At 41.2% G+C, this 19,277-nt stretch overlaps 2 non-coding genes and 10 pseudogenes across 2 annotated transcripts; all 12 read right to left on the reverse strand.

The window, feature by feature from the left end:
* Nucleotides 1-9,308: 9,308 nt before the first annotated feature.
* On the reverse strand, nt 9,309-9,423 carry LOC136744084 (U5 spliceosomal RNA). The gene has a single exon (XR_010815887.1). It is a non-coding gene; the product is annotated as a U5 spliceosomal RNA (small nuclear RNA).
* A 6,016-nt stretch (nt 9,424-15,439) lies between these two features.
* Nucleotides 15,440-15,558, reverse strand: LOC136743942 (uncharacterized; annotated as a pseudogene).
* A 226-nt stretch (nt 15,559-15,784) lies between these two features.
* Nucleotides 15,785-15,903, reverse strand: LOC136743869 (uncharacterized; annotated as a pseudogene).
* Nucleotides 15,904-16,119: 216 nt separating this feature from the next.
* LOC136743994 (uncharacterized) lies at nt 16,120-16,238 on the reverse strand (annotated as a pseudogene).
* A 215-nt stretch (nt 16,239-16,453) lies between these two features.
* Nucleotides 16,454-16,572, reverse strand: LOC136743866 (uncharacterized; annotated as a pseudogene).
* A 541-nt stretch (nt 16,573-17,113) lies between these two features.
* Nucleotides 17,114-17,232, reverse strand: LOC136743922 (uncharacterized; annotated as a pseudogene).
* Nucleotides 17,233-17,447: 215 nt separating this feature from the next.
* Nucleotides 17,448-17,566, reverse strand: LOC136743861 (uncharacterized; annotated as a pseudogene).
* Nucleotides 17,567-17,787: 221 nt separating this feature from the next.
* Nucleotides 17,788-17,906, reverse strand: LOC136743956 (uncharacterized; annotated as a pseudogene).
* A 215-nt stretch (nt 17,907-18,121) lies between these two features.
* On the reverse strand, nt 18,122-18,240 carry LOC136743888 (uncharacterized; annotated as a pseudogene).
* Nucleotides 18,241-18,458: 218 nt separating this feature from the next.
* LOC136743839 (uncharacterized) lies at nt 18,459-18,577 on the reverse strand (annotated as a pseudogene).
* A 219-nt stretch (nt 18,578-18,796) lies between these two features.
* Nucleotides 18,797-18,915, reverse strand: LOC136744076 (5S ribosomal RNA). Its single transcript, XR_010815879.1, has one exon. It is a non-coding gene; the product is annotated as a 5S ribosomal RNA (ribosomal RNA).
* A 210-nt stretch (nt 18,916-19,125) lies between these two features.
* LOC136743857 (uncharacterized) lies at nt 19,126-19,244 on the reverse strand (annotated as a pseudogene).
* Nucleotides 19,245-19,277: the final 33 nt, after the last annotated feature.

Consider the following 19,277-nt stretch of genomic DNA (forward strand, 5'->3'; position numbering starts at 1 on the left):
TGTTGTGGATATGAATATATACTTGTAATAATATATAGGTGTTCTAAATGGGTTGAAGCCTATCCCGTAGGAAGGCTGAAGTAGTAAAAGTAGCAAAAATACAGTTAAGGGATGTTATATGTAGATTTCGCATTCCAGGGAAATTTCCAGTGATAGGAACACTCACTTCACTGGGACAATAGTGCAGGAACTATGCAAAGCCCTGCGAGGTAAACAACATTTTCACTGCCCCATCAGGCTCAGTCAGCTGGAGCAGTGGAGAAACAAAATGGGATATTAAAGAATAAGCTGTCTAATATATGCAAACAAACAGGACTCAAACGTCCAGATCCCCTTCCTATAGTCCTAATGACAATGAAATCGTCAGCAAATTGAGAAAAACAGGTCTTTCTCCGTGTGAGATTATTATGGGATGACTTATGAGACTCTCCATCACTCCTCCATTGTCTGTAAGGGAAATGGACATCCACTTGATGGATGATGCTATGTTGTCTTTTTGTATGGGACTAACACGTGCTTTCGAAGCTGTCCATTCACAGATGAAAGCCGCCCAGACTGAACCATCCCAGCAGGTTTACCACCCCTTCCAGCAAGATGACTGTGTATATCAAAGCACACAAGAGAAAGTCCTCCCAACAGCCCAGGTGGACAGGGCCCTACCAGGTGCTCCTGACCACCCACACAGCTGTGAAGTGCCTAGGAACGACGACATGGATCCACTCCTCACACTGCAAACTTGCCAATCGAGGCGATCAGCACAACCCTGGTGGAGAACAGAGGGATAAAGGAATTGTTCTTCCACATCAGATTTGACATTACTGTATGTATGCAGGCCCTTGTAATTGCTTTTCCAATACTGCCAACTGGTTATTGATGATTGATTTCACATTGTGGTACGAGTATCGAGTGAAATGCGTGCTATCCACCTCAACAACACAGCGATAACATGGAGCCGACAGGTGATCCAGGTCACAATAGAGGTCAAGCAGTGGGAGGAGGAAGACGTGGTGGTCAAAGGTGTAGCGTAAGGTACACTTATAAAATTCAATTAAAGAAGTGAATTTATAGTATCACCTTATCACGAATCCTGGAATCTTGTAGAACTCAATTTCTGTAATAATTGGACGCAGACACCAATTCCAAAGATATAAATTGTCAAATTTATTCAAAAACAAAGACTAAATGTAGCACTACACTAATTATACAAAAGGGAAAAACTAATTAAAATTCAACTCTAGATCAACAAATCAAAGACAAATCACTTCCGTGACCAAATCAAAGACCATGGGATCGCATATGATAACACACAAATCATTAAACAAAAAAGGTTATAAACACATTGACTACAATACCGGTTAGTAAGACGAAGGTGAGTCTCTCATTAGTATTGTTAGTCAGACATTCAATAGTCAGGTAACTTCTCGTTATATATATATCAGTCTCATTAACGTTTAGGTGGAGAGAAAGATCCTATCATTACTTGTTACCACAATTTCCCTTAACTGATTATTATTCAATGATTAAGGATAGGCAGGGCCACCTATAATCTGGTGTCTATTAACTTGTGTCAATTTCAGACTAAACAGTTAAACAGGAATGAGAAGATATTTCTCGGCGTTGACAGATTTTATTTCTAAAATTATCAACAAAACAGTTGAATGCAACACACATTTATATTTAAGAAAACTAAATGATATTACACATTCTAGAGTTATGAATCACAGATTAACATTTCTAATTGATTTCTCAAATGTCATGAATCACAAACTCCAAACTGTTAAACTTATGTGAACTTCGTCACAGAGAGGCCTCTCTGGCTTCGGGCTCAGATAACAGCACACGGCACGAGGTCTGTGTGGTTTGGAACAAAGGCAGTCCGGTTCGGCTTTGTCCAAGAACTTCCACTCAGTCGATGCACCTGGAAGTTGGGGTTTCGCGAATGTAGAGTCTTTTCCAAACAGATTTTCCACTGGTTTGAAGGCTCCAAGGTTGTGCACAAAATCTTCTTTGTAAGCAGGGTTCCACCGTAGTTACTTGAAGACAAAGTCTTTGAGGAAAGCAGGGCCCTGTTCGTTCCAAGGGTCAAGTTTCTTAAGACTCAAATAGCTATTTAAATGACTTTCGTATTCAGTCGACTTAGTCAATTGTCCAGCTGGATGGCTGGGCACAGGCGGGCAGCGCAGTCTTTAAAGTTCTTTATTTAATAAAGTCCTTTAAAATAATTATTCGTACGGCTCAATCTCCTTCTCCCAGTTTAACCCTTCTGTTGCTGGTAAAGACTTAGTTGGTTTATGGTTCCGGTTCTGGCAACAGAGATACAAGTTGAGCTGTGGCAGCGAGTTACTGGTTTAGGTGAGAGAGAGAGAGAGATGCCGTGCGTTACCCTTTATACGCCTGTCAGATCAATAGGTGATTGGTTCTTTAGTTTGTGAGATTGGATTTCGGCTTCAGCCCCCAGTGTCCTATTGGAGGGGGGCTTGATTTATGACTGATGTCAATCCATGCCATCTTTTGGAAATGCCGGTTGGCACGGGTTCGTAGCTCTGTGTCGGGATTTCGGCTCTCGTCCATTTCAAAGAGTTTTTATTTCCTACAGGCCCCCTTCCCCAGACATCTCACAGCAGGGATTCCAAGCTATTTGGCCCATTCTCGGTGCCATCCTCCCAAGACTGTCACTTTGATGTAAACCAGTTCACATGCTGATGAGTTAAGGAAATCTGATAAATTTGGGGGGAGAGGTCTTCTTTAGATCAGTGCTTCAGCTCAGAGCTAAAATGCTCTTATCAGAATACACCCAACATAACGCTACACTGGTTAATTCTGTTCTGGGAAAACCACAATCCTGCAGGTTTAATAAGTCTCTCTACACATCAGTCCCTGAGTACCTTCAACCAATGGTCATTTTGACCAATTAAGCCCAAGAATTGAGTCAATTAAGTTGTCATGGACTACCCAGTGAAGACGTGAACTCACGACTAGGTCACACTGTGAGCTCACCAGAGCAGACATTACACTGAGCTCACTGTGAGCTCACTTAGCGCTTTTCCAGCGACATGGTGCCGGTGCTGGAGCCGGAGCTGCTGCTCGGCCTGGGATCCAGCTGATCTTTTTTGAACCGGCCCGCTTTTCCACCGGTTTTGACGTCACTGGATGTGGGCGTTCCCAAGCATGGAGTAGAAGTGGAGAAACACAGCAATAGTAATCAGCACCGAGGCGACTGCGTCTTTAAACCCCATTTAACATCACAATCAAACTCATTCCGCGTCTATGGCAAATCGTAACCCTAATGTTACAAATGTTCCCTAAACACCTATTTTGCAGGATCAATAAAAAATTATTAGGATTTTTTAAACTTTTACTGACACACATAGTTAATAGCAATGTGTTATAACTTTACCGAAAATAATAATCTGTATATCTTTAATTGTTTAGACGTTATTAAGATATAATGCATCTTTCACATAGGGAACATTTGTAACATGTTAGGAAAAACAAACAAATGATTTGAAAATATTCATAATTACAGCATACAATTTGTCAGGCTTCATAAGAATGGTATTTATAACATACTCTGTAAAAATCAAGCAAATAGCATTTGTGGTTCACGAGAAAATATGTATATATAATCAAAGCTATCAGACTATAGCAGCCGGTGTATGAAGACACATACGATTATACAGCATTATTTGGCAGCTTCGCAAGACCTAATTTTAAACGTTGTTGGTAAATTAGATCATTAGTGGGGACCCGCTATTTGCAGTTCTTCCCCTCCATAATTGCTAAAATAAAGTTTTACTGACATTTTATTGACCCTACCACTGCATAGGGCACATCTGTGACATTAACGCTACTGAATGGCACATACATTGAAAACTACGGAGAACTGAGACTAATCCACTTTACACTTCATAAATAATCTTAAAACGTTTCCAACCAAGGCAACACCCACTTGAAATACGTTCATTCTCATTTTTGGTAAACAAAAAGAGAGATTGTTACATATGTTCCCTATGATGCATCTACAGAGAGAGAGAGACAGACAGACACTAACTCTCTCTCTCTCTCAGCTGGGAGTGTGTGGGAGGGGTCTGCAGTGAGCGGGAGTGCTGCTGAGAGCTCTGTCCTTTGGCTGCGTTTTTTTGTTGCTTTACTTTTTTCAGTTTGTTTATTTTGTCTTCTGTTTTCAGTGCTTTTCTTATTGTGGGGGAACAGGGGAGGGGAGGGGGGAGTACCGGTAGTTCTTCCCGGGTCGGGGGGTCGGACCCCCTGAATGCGTCTTTTGAAAAACTGACCCGACGCCATGGAGTCAAGATCGCTCCGGTGCAGTTCTGCCCCCTAGAGCAGTGTGTGTTAGCGGTTGGGGAGGTAGCAGGGTGTGAAAATATCAAGTCTGCTGCCATTGTTATCTTCTTAAAAACCACTGATCTGCTCAATCAGCTAGTGGCTAATGGCACAGTGTTAGACGACACTTTCACCCCGGTGTTGCCGCTCGCTGCTCCTGCCCGGAAGGTAACGCTGTCTAACGTCCCTCCGTTCATCCGCACCGGCTCGGGCAGCTGATGTCCGGCATTAAGAGGGTCCCGCTGGGCTGCAAAGCCCCGCAACTGAAACACGTCGTGTCCTTCCGAAGGCAGCTGTATATGATCCTCAATAACATCAATGAGGATCTTAATGTCTCCGAAGTTGGATCTCTCTTGCTGCCACCACCACGAAGATTGCTCTTTAGTAATGTTGGAAAGTCAAAGACAGCAACCGTCAGGGTTCTTGCATATGACGTATTCGTACTGCACCTCTCTGCAAGGATCCAGGACAGTTTGTCAATGTAAACTCCAGTGCCTGGGAATATTTCCACCTAAAAGACAATGGTAAATAAAAAACAAGTTTATCCCCAAACTATTCTTATATTATGTTAAGTGGAATACATTATCAGTAAGGCTGTGATTTTGTTACAGAAATGTGTTATTAAAGACCACAGTATGTCTCAATTCTAAGTTTATTAATTTACAGACATAATAAAGTCAGTGAATCTGTGACACCCATAATTCAATTACATTCTTATTATCAACTATAACTATGAATATAACTGATAATGTAGCATCATTAGATTGTTTACAACCAATATTTGTTTTCAATATATATATTTTTACCTTGTCTTTGTAATATTGTAGACCAAGAGTGTTATACCTGTTTTGGTGATTCTTTGTCAGATTCAGAACAATTTGCTGTGGGGCTGTCAGAACCACTTGATGGTGACACACTTTTGTCTTCATTGCTGATAAATGTGGCTTTTGTTACAATTTTTTTCAGATTGTCCAAAAGGTCTGGAATCTCTGGAGAAAAAAACCTTAGTATTAAATGATAATCATTTCTAGTAATATATTTAATACAAAGTGAAAACAAAACCATCAATGCCTGCAATTATACTTGAGAGACTTGCTCTATGTTATTGGCAAACTGACCTTTTTGTGGGTCATTAACATTAGCTACAAAAAAATAAAAGAGATAAAATACAAGAATTACCAGATCTAATGTAATGCATATAGTCATTAATGTAGGATTATGAAGTTATGTTGAAAAACTTTATTTAATAATCAGTATTATTAAACTATTAGACAGTGCACATTAAGAGTCTGTATTGTGGTTCTAGATTACTTCAGTATGATCAACTATAATACATTACTCTGGAATCTAAATTACTGAAGAATAACATTTATCAAGGTAAGGTCTTTTTAAGTGTTTTCCTTTTCGAGCTGCTTAACTTTTTGCTGTAGCTCAACTTCACTGGACTCTTTAAATGTCTGTAGAATATGACGGGATCTAATTCTTGAAGCTCCATCGGTTTTCTTTCTTATTTTGTGCTGTATTCAGAGAGGAAAAGAGTTTAAAATGAATATATATATATATATATATGAAAATGATTTAAATAAAACAATCCTGCAATACATTTATTTAATATTTGCAGTAATTATCTCACCGGTAACTGTGGTTCATCAAGGTCACTATCATCTGAAATTTGAAGTTTTTTGTTTGGTTTAGGTACTCTCTTCATTTTAGGACAGGGCATTTTTGTTAGGTCATTAAGTTTTCTTCTTAGTTCGCCTTCTTTTCCTAAAATAAAAATAAAATAAATAAAACCCTGCATTATGTCCACAGATATTTGGGGATTATATTTATTTGTCATAAAAATACTGTGCTTTGACCATACAAATTAAGATGAACAGCCAACACTGAATCAAAACTGAAGTTAAATTATATCTGGTTTAATTTTTTTTGTGATTTGGGGGATTTTATTGTAAAGCACAACACCCAATAAATCGTTCTTACAAATGCCAGTCAAGTATGACGAGTTTTTAGCGCCCTCACCACCACCTACCATGTTATAAGAGTATGTTAGAAGTACAACACATTAATAACTTAAACATTCATTTCAAATATACTGTGATTGTATATATCAAATAGCATGTAAAGACTTTAATGTTTTTTTTTTTTAAATAAACATTGTTACCAGTCATAATGATCTGCGCTTCATGGACAGGCCATCCACCTTTTGGAGGTTTGTTCGTGTCTCTCCACTCTGCTCTGAAGTTTCGAGTCGTCTCTTCGTCATCATCAGCAATGCTGAATAAATCAAAATTGCGAAAGCAAGCAGTGGGAATCACGCTGTAAGAGTCTTTGTCGACCCCGCTTTCCCACTTCACCAACGCGTGCATCACCGCCATACTACCTTCACCTTCTCGTCCGTTTTTTCTGCGCGTTTTTCCCCCGACAAGTCACGGCACAAAAAACAGTCCCGCTCTGCATTCTGGTACTTGGCGTTCTTAATAACACCAACAGGGTGTAATCGCATAGACCACTCGAGTATAAAGTACTACATATCCCATCTGTTACAGTTTTTTTTCTTCTTCTGAAACTGCAAGCGCACTACATAAAGTTTGGCAAATGAAGAAATTTGGATGATGAGTTTACAATCTTATAAACAGTATTTAAGTAAACCTAGATATGCAATTCCAAAAAGAACAGCATCGAGATGGAGAAACAGGATACAAAAATAATAATACAATGTTTATACTTTTTGTATTTTAATTACAGTATGTAATTATTGCCTTTTGATTTACATTTACAGAAAAAGAACGGAGGCAAACGTGGACTACCCAACAAGAAGCAACAAAGTTACTAAAATATCAGATTCTCAGGTAAGCTTCATGCAGCCATACATGTATAATTATAAAATCAATCCAAAAAATAGACCTTGTTTACCCTACAACTGATTTGAGTGTTAATTCTATTTAAGATATAAAAAAATATTTTGTTTTCTGAACTAATAATCTGTGAACATTCTATTATCTCTATAATTTTAATTAATACATTTATTTTATTATTGGTGGAACATTATATTTTTCAGCTCAGATGATTTCACATACCATCAATTTTTCTGTTAATAAATGTGCAAAAACAAATCAGATGGATAGGCCCCTACATATGAACATTAAGTTAAAGGCCTAGAGTGAGTGTTCTTCACTTCCAGTCATGGCGGGCCACAATCCAGCTCTTTGTAACTCATCAACAACCAAAGACCTGGGAAAAGGGTTAAATGGTTTCAGTTAAGCCAATTAGGTAATTAAGAGCTCAACTGGAAAAAAAACAGCAGGCATAGGGGTACTTTAGGACCACAGTCACTGATATAACCTACAATGTTGTTGTAATGAAAATCAGCAGACAGTGGGCCTCCTCCAGGACTAAGGTTGAGAAGCACTGGTCTTGAAGACCACAATAACAATCGACCTCAAGGGCTAGGGATATTCGAGGTGATGCTAAACCAGTCCTGAATGTTTAAATATAATGTTATTTTCTTGTAGTGTGCCGTTGCTGTTAATGCAACCAGTTATATTGAGCCATCAAATACAGAAGCTGACGAAAGACATCAACATGTGAATTTAGTTGTAAATTTAAAGTGTGTGTGAAAGGTATTTTGTATATGGAGATTAACCCATAGTTTCACAGATAAATTGTGGACCAGTGATATTCAGGATCTTCAAAACAAGTCCTGAATGCTCAAACTTAACACTTCTTTTTTTAGAGTGTCGTTGCTGTCAATCCAGCCAGTGATGTGGAGCCATCAGATACAGAAGCTGATGAAAAACAACATGTAAATTTCCTAAATTAATATGGTGCATCAAAATACTTATTTAGCACTTTCAACTGTTTCTTTGTGATTCCTAAAATTACTTTACAGGCTGGGGCTGGGGGAAGACACTGCGCCCGCCTGGAGAAGCCTGTACAAGCCCCCCTCAATAAGAGAGCTGGCAATCTGCAGTGGAGGGTGTTACACACCATTATTGCTGTCAATTCTTTTATTACTGTTCTTAACCCTGCTGTGTCCGACGCCTGCCCATTCTGTGCTCAGAGAGAGACCGTGTTTCACTGTTTCAGCACTTGCTCTCGGTTGTCACCCATTTTTAGTCTTTTAACTCGTCTTTTTACTGATCTTAACCTGATTTTTAACACAAAGGTTTTTATTTTAGGGGCGCGATACACCAGAAAGACCAAACATGTGGACCAGCTGGTAAACTTCTTGCTGGGCCAGGCTAAAATGGCCGTCTATAAGACTAGGAAGAACAGAGTGTGTGGGGAGGGCAGTGAGGATGCAGTGAGAGTGTTTGCCATGCTGGTCAAGTGCAGAGTCAGACTAGAGTTTAACTATTACAGGCTGATGAATGATTTGGAGAGTTTTGAACAGGTCTGGTGTATTAATGATGCCCTTTGTGAATTGTATGACGGGGAGTTGGTTTTTATTATGTAATTCATTTATAGGGTTTAGTATTTGATGGTTGTTTTGTTGTGTGTATTGGGTTGCTTTCTTTAAAAGTGTACAGATCAGTGGCGGAGTTAATGCTTGTTGGGGGGAGACAAACAAAGGGGAACACTATTTTTTATTTATTTATTTATTTTCTTTTGTATGAATTATTGCGTGTTGCAAACAGGCAATGAAGTCTGATAAAAGTCAAAAAGTCTCTCTCTCTCTCACACACACACACACAGCCAGCAAGACACACAGAGCCAGCCAGCTCAGCGATGACATCACAAACATCTCTCTCAGGTGACTCCTATGACATCACAGAGCACGTACATTCCGTTGCTTGCCGTCTGTCAACCACTCAGTCACTGCCAGCCAGACTGGCTGGCTGACTGGATGGTGGGGCTGCTTGCTGCTGCTGCGTACCTTAGCAAGCTTATTTGCTTGACCGGCCTTCCTCCTCCGCCCACATGCCCACCTATGTCCGATCTGCTGTTCACCTGGATCACAGCTCCGCCCCAACAAGGCAGAGCCTCCCAAGAATGGTACAAACTCACCCACGATCCCCTCCACGGAAAGCTATAGCAAAAGGCAAAAGCATTATACGTAATGAAGAGGAACCCGAGTCCAAGACGCATCCGACCAGCCATACATATTTGTGTGTATTAAAGATCACATTTTATTACATTTAGATTTTCTGTACTTTATTACATTTTTTTGTGATTTTTAAATGTATTGTTTCTTTTCCTTATATATGTATGTATGTATGTGTGTGTGTGTCTGTGTGAAAGTGTATGTGTTTGTGTGTCTCTGTGTGAAAGTGAGTGTGTGTGTGTGTGTCTGTAAGTGTGTGTGTCTGTCTCTGTGTTTGTGTGTCTGTCTCTGTGTGAAAGTGAGTGTGTGTGCGTGTGTCTGTCTGTGAAAGTGTGTGTGTGTGTGTGGGTGTGACAGTGTGTATGAGTGTCTGTCTGTCATGTAACTCGCACATCTGTGAGGGCACCATTTTTGCAGAAAGAGATGTACACATTTTGGAGCAACATATGCTGCCATCCAGACATCGTCTTTTCCAGGGACGTCCCTGCATTTTTCAGCAGGATAACGCCAAACCACATTCTGCCCAGATTACAAGCGCATGGTTGCGTAGGCAGAGAGTGCGGGTGCTAGCATGGCCTGCCTGCAGTCCTGACCTGTCTCCGAATTGAGAATGTGTGGCGCACTATGAAGTGCAAATTAAGACAACGAAGGCCCTGTGCAGTTGCGCAGCTGAGGAAATGCATAATGGATGAATGGGGGGAAATCCCGCTTGCTAAACTTAACCAAGTGGTGCCTTCAGTGCCCAAGTGCTTAATAAGTGTTATTAAAAGAAAAGGTGATGTTACATAGTGGTAAACAGTCGACTGTCCCAACTTTCTTGGTTTCTTTTCACTGCTAATGAGATGCTGTAGAGTGAGTTAGTTATATTGCTTTCAGGAGCTCTAATCGTATTGATGAGTTCATGCAGCATTTGTAATTGAATTTCAAAAAGAAATCCTTGCTGTCTGGCCTGTGTGTATGAGATGTACTCTGTCAATCTTTGGCTAACAACTGAAACATTGGTAGAACAGAAATGGCAACATAAAAAAGAAAAGTACATTTTAAAAGAGCACATTAAATAGGATGAATATACAGTTTTTTACAATCACTTTGTCACTAATTTCAGAACCTTGATGTCATTTTTCAAAACTCTAGACACAAAACTCAAAACGGTCATCACTTGTAACACAGGCTGTCCAATGTTCAAAACATTGCATTGTGCATTCATATCTTTAAAGAAACCTTGCACTTGCAGACTTGTTGGTTCAAATAATTCATTTATCATGAAATACCATAGTAACATTTATTTAGATCACCCACACAGAAGATACCGATAGTTTCACTGTGTAGTTGTTCGTACAATCATTAAATATTGTAGTACAAAATATGTGATACATGTTTCATTATGGTACTACACATAAATACATCACTGTAAAAGGACTAGTAGAGAGAATACTACAGACACAGTGGAATCATTGAACAAAATCTGAAATGTATTGATGCAATACAATCAAATCACACCATAGGTTTCTTTGAATCCATGCAACAATAATTAGCTACAAAAAAGAACAAAACTACAGTAAAATGTCAACTGCAGTGTTCCTCACCTGGCTTAGTGTAAAAAGCAAAACAAAGGATTGATTACTGTACTTCTAAATTTCCATCAGCCCTGTGTTCAGGTTCAGGTTCTCACAACCATTTTTCACAAGAGGCATCTTGAAACTGAACATACCTGAACATACTCAGTCATCAGCTGCTTCACTCTGTCTGCATTTCTTTCAAAAGGCACACTATACTCTGTGCTACACATTGGTATGCAGTATACAGTCATTTGACAATTGAGAGTAGCCTAATGTTTAGTGCATGCTGAAGACTTGCCGCTTCTCAGTACGGAAATTTCTGATGATTGAGGCCACAGTTGATCCTGAGTTGATTCTGAGGTTTGATTGAATCATTGTAGCTGCCTCAGTCATGGTCATGCCATGATTTACAACATGCTCTACAACTATTTCTCGGATTTCACTGGACACTATTTGCTGTTGCTGCCGCTGTCTGGTCCGTGGCCTTGTCCTCTACCACGTTCCCCCAACACCTCTCAAATGAGGCCCATGGCTGCCTCTCTGGTGAGGCCTAAGCCCTCCTCTATGACGAGGCCCACGACCACCTCTCAGAAGGGGTGCATGTCCCCTTCCATTCCTTTGACCACCACGTCTTCCTCCTCCCACTGCTTGACCTCTATTGTGACCTGGATGACTTGCCGGCTCCATGTTATCACTGTGTTGCTGGGGTGGATAGCACTCATTTCACTCGATACTCGTACCACAATGTGAAATCAATCATCAATAACCAGTTGGCAGTATTGGAAAAGCAATTACAAGGGCCTGCATACATACAGTAATGTCAAATCTGATGTGGAAGAACAATCATCTTCAACCAGGTTGGAGCGTTAGTTGCAATGCCTTTAATACACGCAGCGTGGAGAGGAACAGTGACTCAAGTAGATCCCAAAGTCGCTCTGCCTTCATTTTAACAGTCAGAGCTTTTATACACAAAAATCAAAGAGCTGGTTATAATCAGAAAGTCATTACTATGTTATCTTAAAAGTTAGCTAAGCAGAATTTATATCATTATAGGACAGAGTTCATAGATCAACACATGGATTAGGGAGCAGGCACTTCAATCATACTGTTTGACATTGTCTCCAAGATTCTCATCGTAAATAACAAACAGAAATCAAACTACCTTCTGGCCTGACCTTCTAGCTTGACCTTATCTTTCTTAAGTATACAAGAGAGAAAAACAGGTATTAGAGAAAAAAATTCTAACTTTCCTTCCACACTGCAAACATGGTGTGGAAAAGTGCTACATGATGATGAATGATGATGAAATATTACATCCATAGATAATGTAGTCCAACTGGTTCATGCTCCTCGTTTATTGATGTCAATGGATCTCATTATCCTGAAACTTTCATGATCGAAACATGGAATATTGTTTGTCAGTTTCCATAAAATTATGCATTAAGAGTAATGCAACAGTCACTTATCATTTTGAGCAGCTGTATCAATTGATAGTTAGATCTTTGTAATGAAATGAATAGACAGTGATCTCAGATGTAATGTGTGAATTGCATTTTGAAATGGTAATACTTTGATGTTAAGTTGTGTCATTTTAGTTCAATGAACAAATGATCTGAGGTTGATGTGTATTGTATCCAAGCAATTGTAAAAAAGTGTTAGAGTTTTGAAAAATGTGCATTTTGATCATCGGGTGTCTAGAGTTTTGAAAAATGACATCAAGGTTCTGAAATGAGTGCCAAAGTGATTGTAAAAAAGTGTAATATCAGGGGACAGTGGCTATTAGTGATCTGGCCTTCCGTGGCAAATAACGGGGACTATGATTGGCTCCCTGACATTACCCACACTGCGACTGATGCTACCCATTTCACTACCCAACAAAGACCCATAATATGCGTGTGTCTGTCTGTCTGTCTGTCAAAGTATGTGTGTGTGTGTCTGTGTGTGTCTGTGTCTGTCTGTCTGTGTGTGAAAGTGTGTGTGTGTCTGTCTGTCTGTCTGTCATGTAACTTGCACATCTGTGAGGGCACCACTAATGCAGAAAGAGATGTACACATATTGTTTATTTTCCATATATATGTATGTATGTATGTATGCATGTCCAATTGCTTTGACAATACAAATGAATTGAATTGAGAGGGAGAGAGAGAGAGTAAGAGAGAGAGAGAGAGACAGACAGACAGACAGACAGAGAGACACACACACACACACACACACACACACACACAGAGCCAGCCAGCCAGCTCAGCGATGACATGACGAGCCTCTCTCAGCTTACTGCTATGACATCACAGAGCACGTACATTCCGTTTAACAAATCGTTAAACAAAAAAGGTTATAAACACATTGACTACAATACCGGTTAGTAAGACGAAGGTGAGTCTCTCGTTAGTATTATTAGTCAGACATTAAATAACTACGCAGGTTAGTATTTATGTCAGGTAACTTCTCGTTATATATATATCAGTCTCATTTACGTTTAGGTGCCGAGAAAGATCCTATTTGTTACCACAATTTCCCTTAACTGATTATTATTCAATGATTAAGGATAGGCAGGGCCACCAATAATCTAATGTCTATTAACTTGTGTCAATTTCAGACTAAACAGTTAAACAGGAATGAGAAGATATTTCTCGGCGTTGACAGATTTTATTTCTAAAATTATCAACAAAACAGTTGAATGCAACTCACATTTATATTTAAGAAAACTAAATGATATTACACATTCTAGAGTTATGAATCACAGATTAACATTTCTAATTGATTTCTCAAATGTCATGAATCACAAACTCCAAACTGTTAAACTTATGTGAACTTCGTCGCAGAGAGGCCTCTCTGGCTTCGGGCTCAGATAACAGCACACGGCACGAGGTCCGTGTGGTTTGGAACAAAGGCAGTCCGGTTCGGCTTTGTCCAAGAACTTCCACTCAGTCGATGCACCTGGAAGTTGGGGTTTCGCCAATGTAGAGTCTTTTCCAAACAGATTTTCCATTGGTTTGAAGGCTCCAAGGTTGTGCACAAAATCTTCTTTGTAAGCAGGGTTCCACCGTAGTTACTTGAAGACGAAGTCTTTGAGGAAAGCAGGGCCCTGTTTGTTCCAAGGGTCAAGTTTCTTAAGACTCAAATAGCTATTTAAGTGACTGACACTTTGGTATTCAGTCGACTTAGTCAATTGTCCAGCTGTAAAACTCCACTGATCAGGTGGGTCTGTAAAGTTATTTATTTAATAAAGTCCTTTAAAATAATTATTCGCTCAATCTCCTTCTCCCAGTTTAACTCTTCTGTTGCCGGCAAAGACTTGGTTGGTTTCTGATTCCGGTTCTGGCAACAGAGCTACAGGTTGAGCTGTGGCAGCGAGTTTCTGGTTCAGGTGAGAGAGAGAGAGAGAGAAAGACTGTCCGCTGTTCCTTATAGTCTGTCAGATCAGTAGGTGATTGGTCCCTGAGTTCTTGAGATTGGATTTCGGTTTCAGCCCCCAGTGTCCTATTGGAGGGAGGCTTTATTTATGACTGATGTCAATCCATGCCATCTTTTGGAAATGCCGGTTGGCCTGGGTTCGTAGCTCTATGTCGGGATTTCGGCTCTCATCCACTTCAAAGAGTTTTTATCACCTACAGGCCCCTTTCTCCAGACATCTCATAGCAGAATTCCAAACTATTTGGCCTCTTCTCGGTGCCATCCTCCCCAAAACTGTCACTTTGATGCAAACCAGTTCCAAGCTGATGAGCTAAGGAAATCTGATAACTTTGGGGGGGGAGAGGTCTTCTTTAGAACAGTGCTTCAGCTCAGAGCCCAAATGCTCTTATCCAAATACACCCAACATAACGCTACATATGTATGTATGTATGTATATATGTGTAGAAGGAAAATTAGAAATTATTTTCTTACACCTGTTTTTCTCTCTTGTATACTTAAGAAAGATACGGTCAAGCTAGAAGGTCAGCCCAGAAGATAGTTTGATTTCTGTTTGTTATTTACGATGAGAACCTTGGAGACAATGTCAAACGGTATGACCTACGTGCCTGTTCCCTAAAACCATGTGTTGACCTATGAACTCTGTTCTATAATGATATATGTTCTGCTTAGTTAGCCTTTAAGATAACATAGTAATGACTTTCTAGCATGTATGGATGTATGTATGTATGTATATATATATATATATATATATATATATATATGTATGTATGTATGTCCAATTGCTTTGACAATACAAATGAATTGAATTGAGAGGAAGAGAGAGAGAGAGAGAGAGAGAAAGAGAGAGAGAGAGACAGACAGACAGACAGACAGCTCAGCGATGACATCACGAGCCTCTCTCAGCTGACTGCTATGACATCACAGAGCACGTACATTCCGTTGCTTGTCGTCTGTCAACCACTCAGTCACTGCTAGCCAGACTGTCCCTAAGACAAAGTGTACAATACTTCAATTATATCTCCACCAGACAGATAAAGAGTATTAAGAGCTACGATGAAGTTACCCAGGAGACGTAAAAAGCTTGCATCACCTGGTATTTCCTGGAGGTCACCCATCCAAGTACTAACCAGGCCCTGGCCCGTTTAGTTTCCAAGGTCTGACGAGATCGGGCAAGTTCAGGACGGTGTGGCCACAAGCCAAGAGGCCTGGCTGCATGATGTCTCTAAAAGGCTGGAGGGTATTGACGGAAATTCCAGCAGGAAAAAAAAAAAAAAAAAGAAAAAAAAGAAAAATGGATGGAAAAATATCAGTGCAGCAAAGGGTGTTGACAGTAGCTGGGTACGTGTACAATACTTCAATTATATCTCCTCCAGACAGATAGAGAGTATTAAGAGCTACGATAAAGTTACCTAGGAGACGTAAAAGCTTGCAGCACCAGGTATTTCCAGGAGGTCTCACATTCAAGTACTGACCAGGTCCTGCCCCGTTTAGCTTCCGAGATCTGACGAGATCGGGCGCGTTCAGGACGGTGTGGCCGCAAGCCGAGACGCCAGGCTGCATGATGTGTCTTAAAGGCTGGAGGGTATTGACGGAACTTCCAGCAAAAAAAAAAAGAAAAAAGAAAAATGGAGGGAAAAATATTAGTGCAGCAATGGGTGTTGAAATTAGCCGGGTACGTGTACAATTCTTCAATTATATCTCCTCCAGACTGAAAGAGAGTATTAAGAGCTACGATGAAGTTACCCAGGAGACGTAAAAAGCTCGCAGCACCTGGTATTTCCAGGAGGTCACCCATCCAAGTACTGACCAGGCCCTGCCCTGTTTAGAATCTGAGATATGACGAGATCGGGCGCGTTCAGGACGGTGTGGCCGCAAACCAAGAGGCCTGGCTGCATGATGTCTCTTAAAGGCTGGAGGGTATTGACGGAACTTCCAGCAAAAAAAAAAGAAAAAAGAAAAATGGAGGGAAAAATATCAGTGCAGCAAAGGGTGTTGAAAGTAGCCGGGTACGTGTACAATTCTTCAATTATATCTCCTCCAGACAGAAAGAGAGTATTAAGAGCTACGATGAAGTTACCCAGTAGACGTAAAAAGCTTGCAGCAGCTGGTATTTCCAGGAGGTCACCCATTCAAGCACTAACCAGGCCCTGTCCCGTTTAGCTTCCGAGATCTGACGAGATCGGGCGCGTTCAGGACGGTGTGGCCGCAAACCGAGAAGCCTGGCTGCCTGATGTCTCTTAAAGGCTGGCGGGTATTGACGGACCTTCCAGCAAAAAAAAAAGAAAAAAGAAAAATGGAGGGAAAAATATCAGTGCAGCAAAGGGTGTTAGAAAGTTGCCGGGTACGTGTACATTTCTTCAATTGTATCTCCACCAGACAGAAAGAGATTATTAACAGCTACGATGAAGTTACCCAAGAGACGTAATAAGCTTGCAGTACCTAGTTTTTCCAGGAGGTCACCAATCCAAATACTGACCAGGCCCTGCCACGTTTTGCTTCCAAGATATGACAAGATCGGGCTCGTTCAGGACGGTGTGGCCGCAAGCCAAAAAGCCTGGCTGCATGATGTCTCTTAAAGGCTGGCGGGTATTGACGGAACTTCAAGCAAAAAAAAGAAAAATGGAGGGAAAAATATCAGTGCAGCAAAGGCTGTCGAAAGTAGCCGGGTACGTGTACAATTCTTCAATTATATCTCCTCCAGACAGAAAGAGAGTATTAAGAGCTACGATGAAGTTACCCAGGAGACGTAAAAAGCTTGCAGCACCAGGTATTTCCACGAGTTCTCACACTCAAGTACTGACCAGGCCCTGCCCCGTTTAGCTTCCGAGATCTGATGAGATCGGGCGCATTCGGGACAATGTGTCCGCATGCCAAGAGGCCTGGTTGCATGATGTCTCTTAAAGGCTGGAGGGTATTGACGGAACTTCCAGCAAAAAAAAACGAAAAAAGAAAAATGGAGGGAAAAATATCTGTGCAGTAAAGGGTGTTGAAAGTAGCCGGGTACGTGTACAATTCTTCAATTAAATCTCCTCCAGACAGAAAGAGAGTATTAAAAGCTACAACGAAGTTCCCCAGGTGACGTAAAAAGCTTGCAGCACCTGGTACTTCCAGGAGGTCTCCCATCCAAGTACTGACCAGGTCCTGCCCCGTTTAGTTTCCGAGATCTGACGAGATCGGGCGCGTTCAGGACGGTGTGGCCACAAGCCGAGACGCCTGGCTGAATGATGTCTCTTAAAGGCTGGCGGGTATTGACGGAATTTCCAGCATAAAAAAAAAAAAAAAAAAATAGAAAAATGGAGGGAAAAATATCATTGCAGGAAAGGGTGTTGAAAGTAGCCGGGTACGTGTACAATTCTTCAATTATATCTCCTCCAGACTGAAAGAGAGTATTAAGAGCTACGATGAAGTTACCCAGGAGACGTAAAAAGCTTGCAGCACCTGGTATTTCCAGGAGGTCAACAATCCAAGTACTGACCAGGCCCTGCCCCGTTTAGCTTCCGAGATCTGACGAGATTGGGGGCGTTTAGGACGGTGTGGCCGCAAGCCAAGAGGCCTGGCTGCATGATGTCTCTTTAAGGCTGGCGGGTATTGACGGAACTTCTAGCAAAAAAAAAAAAAAAAAGAAAAACGGAGGCAAAAATATCAGTGCAGCAAAGGGTGTTGAAAGTTGCCGGGTACGTGTACAATACTTCAATTATATCTCCCCCAGACAGAAAGAGAGTATTAAGAGCTACGATAAAGTTACCCAGGAGAAGTAAAAAGCTTGCAGCACCTGGTATTTCCAGGAGGTCACCCATCCAAGTACTGACCAGGCCCTGCCCCATTTAGCTTCCGAGATCTGACGAGATCGGACGCATTCAGGACGGTGTGGCCACAATTCAAGACGCCTGGCTGCATGATGTCTCTTAAAGGTTGGTGGGTATTGACGGAACTTCCAGCAGAAAAAAAAAAAAGAAAAAGAAAAATGGAGGCAAAAATATCAGTGCAGCAATGGGTGTTGAAAGTTGCCGGCTACGTGTACAATACCTCAATTATATCTCCTCCAGACAGAAAGAGAGTATTAAGAGCTACGATAAAGTTACCCAGGAGAAGTAAAAAGCTTGCAGCACCTGGTATTTCCAGGAGGTCTCCCATTTAAGTACTGACCAGGCCCTGCCCCGTTTAGCTTCCGAGATCTGACGAGATCGGGCGCATTCAGGACGGTGAAGCCACAAGCCGAAAGGCCTGGCTGCATGATGTCTCTTAAAGGTTGGCGGGTATTGACGGAACTTCCAGCAGAAAAAAAAAAAAAGAAAAAGAAAAATGGATGGAAAAATATCAGTGCAGCAAAGGGTGTTGAAAGTAGCCGGGTACGTGTGCAATACTTCAATTATATCTCCTCCAGACTGAAAGAGAGTATTAAGAGCTACGATGAAGTTACCCAGGAGACGTAAAAAGCTTGCAGCACCTGGTATTTCCAGGAGGTCACCCACCCAAATACTGACCAGACCCTGTCCCGTTTAGCTTCCGAGATCTGATGAGATTGGGCGCGTTCAGGACGGTGTGGCCGCAAACCAAGAGGCCTGGCTGCATGATGTCTCTTAAAGGCTGGCGGGTATTGACGGAACTTCCATCAAAAAAAAAAAAAGAAAAACGGAGGGAAAAATATCAGTGCAGCAAAGGGTGTTGAAAGTAGCCGGGTTCGTGTACAATACTTCAATTATATCTCCTCCAGACAGAAAGAGAGTATTAAGAGCTACGATGAAGTTACCCAGGAGACGAAAAAGCTTGCAGCACCTGGTATTTCCAGGAGGTCTCCCATCCAAGTACTGACCAGGCCCTGCCCCGTTTAGTTTCCGAGATCTGACGAGATCGGGCGCGTTAAGGACGGTGTGGCCGCAATCCGAGATGTCTGGCTGCATGATGTCTCTTAAAGG

Source organism: Amia ocellicauda, unplaced genomic scaffold (genome assembly GCF_036373705.1).
Source record: "Amia ocellicauda isolate fAmiCal2 unplaced genomic scaffold, fAmiCal2.hap1 HAP1_SCAFFOLD_82, whole genome shotgun sequence".
NCBI lineage: Eukaryota > Metazoa > Chordata > Actinopteri > Amiiformes > Amiidae > Amia > Amia ocellicauda.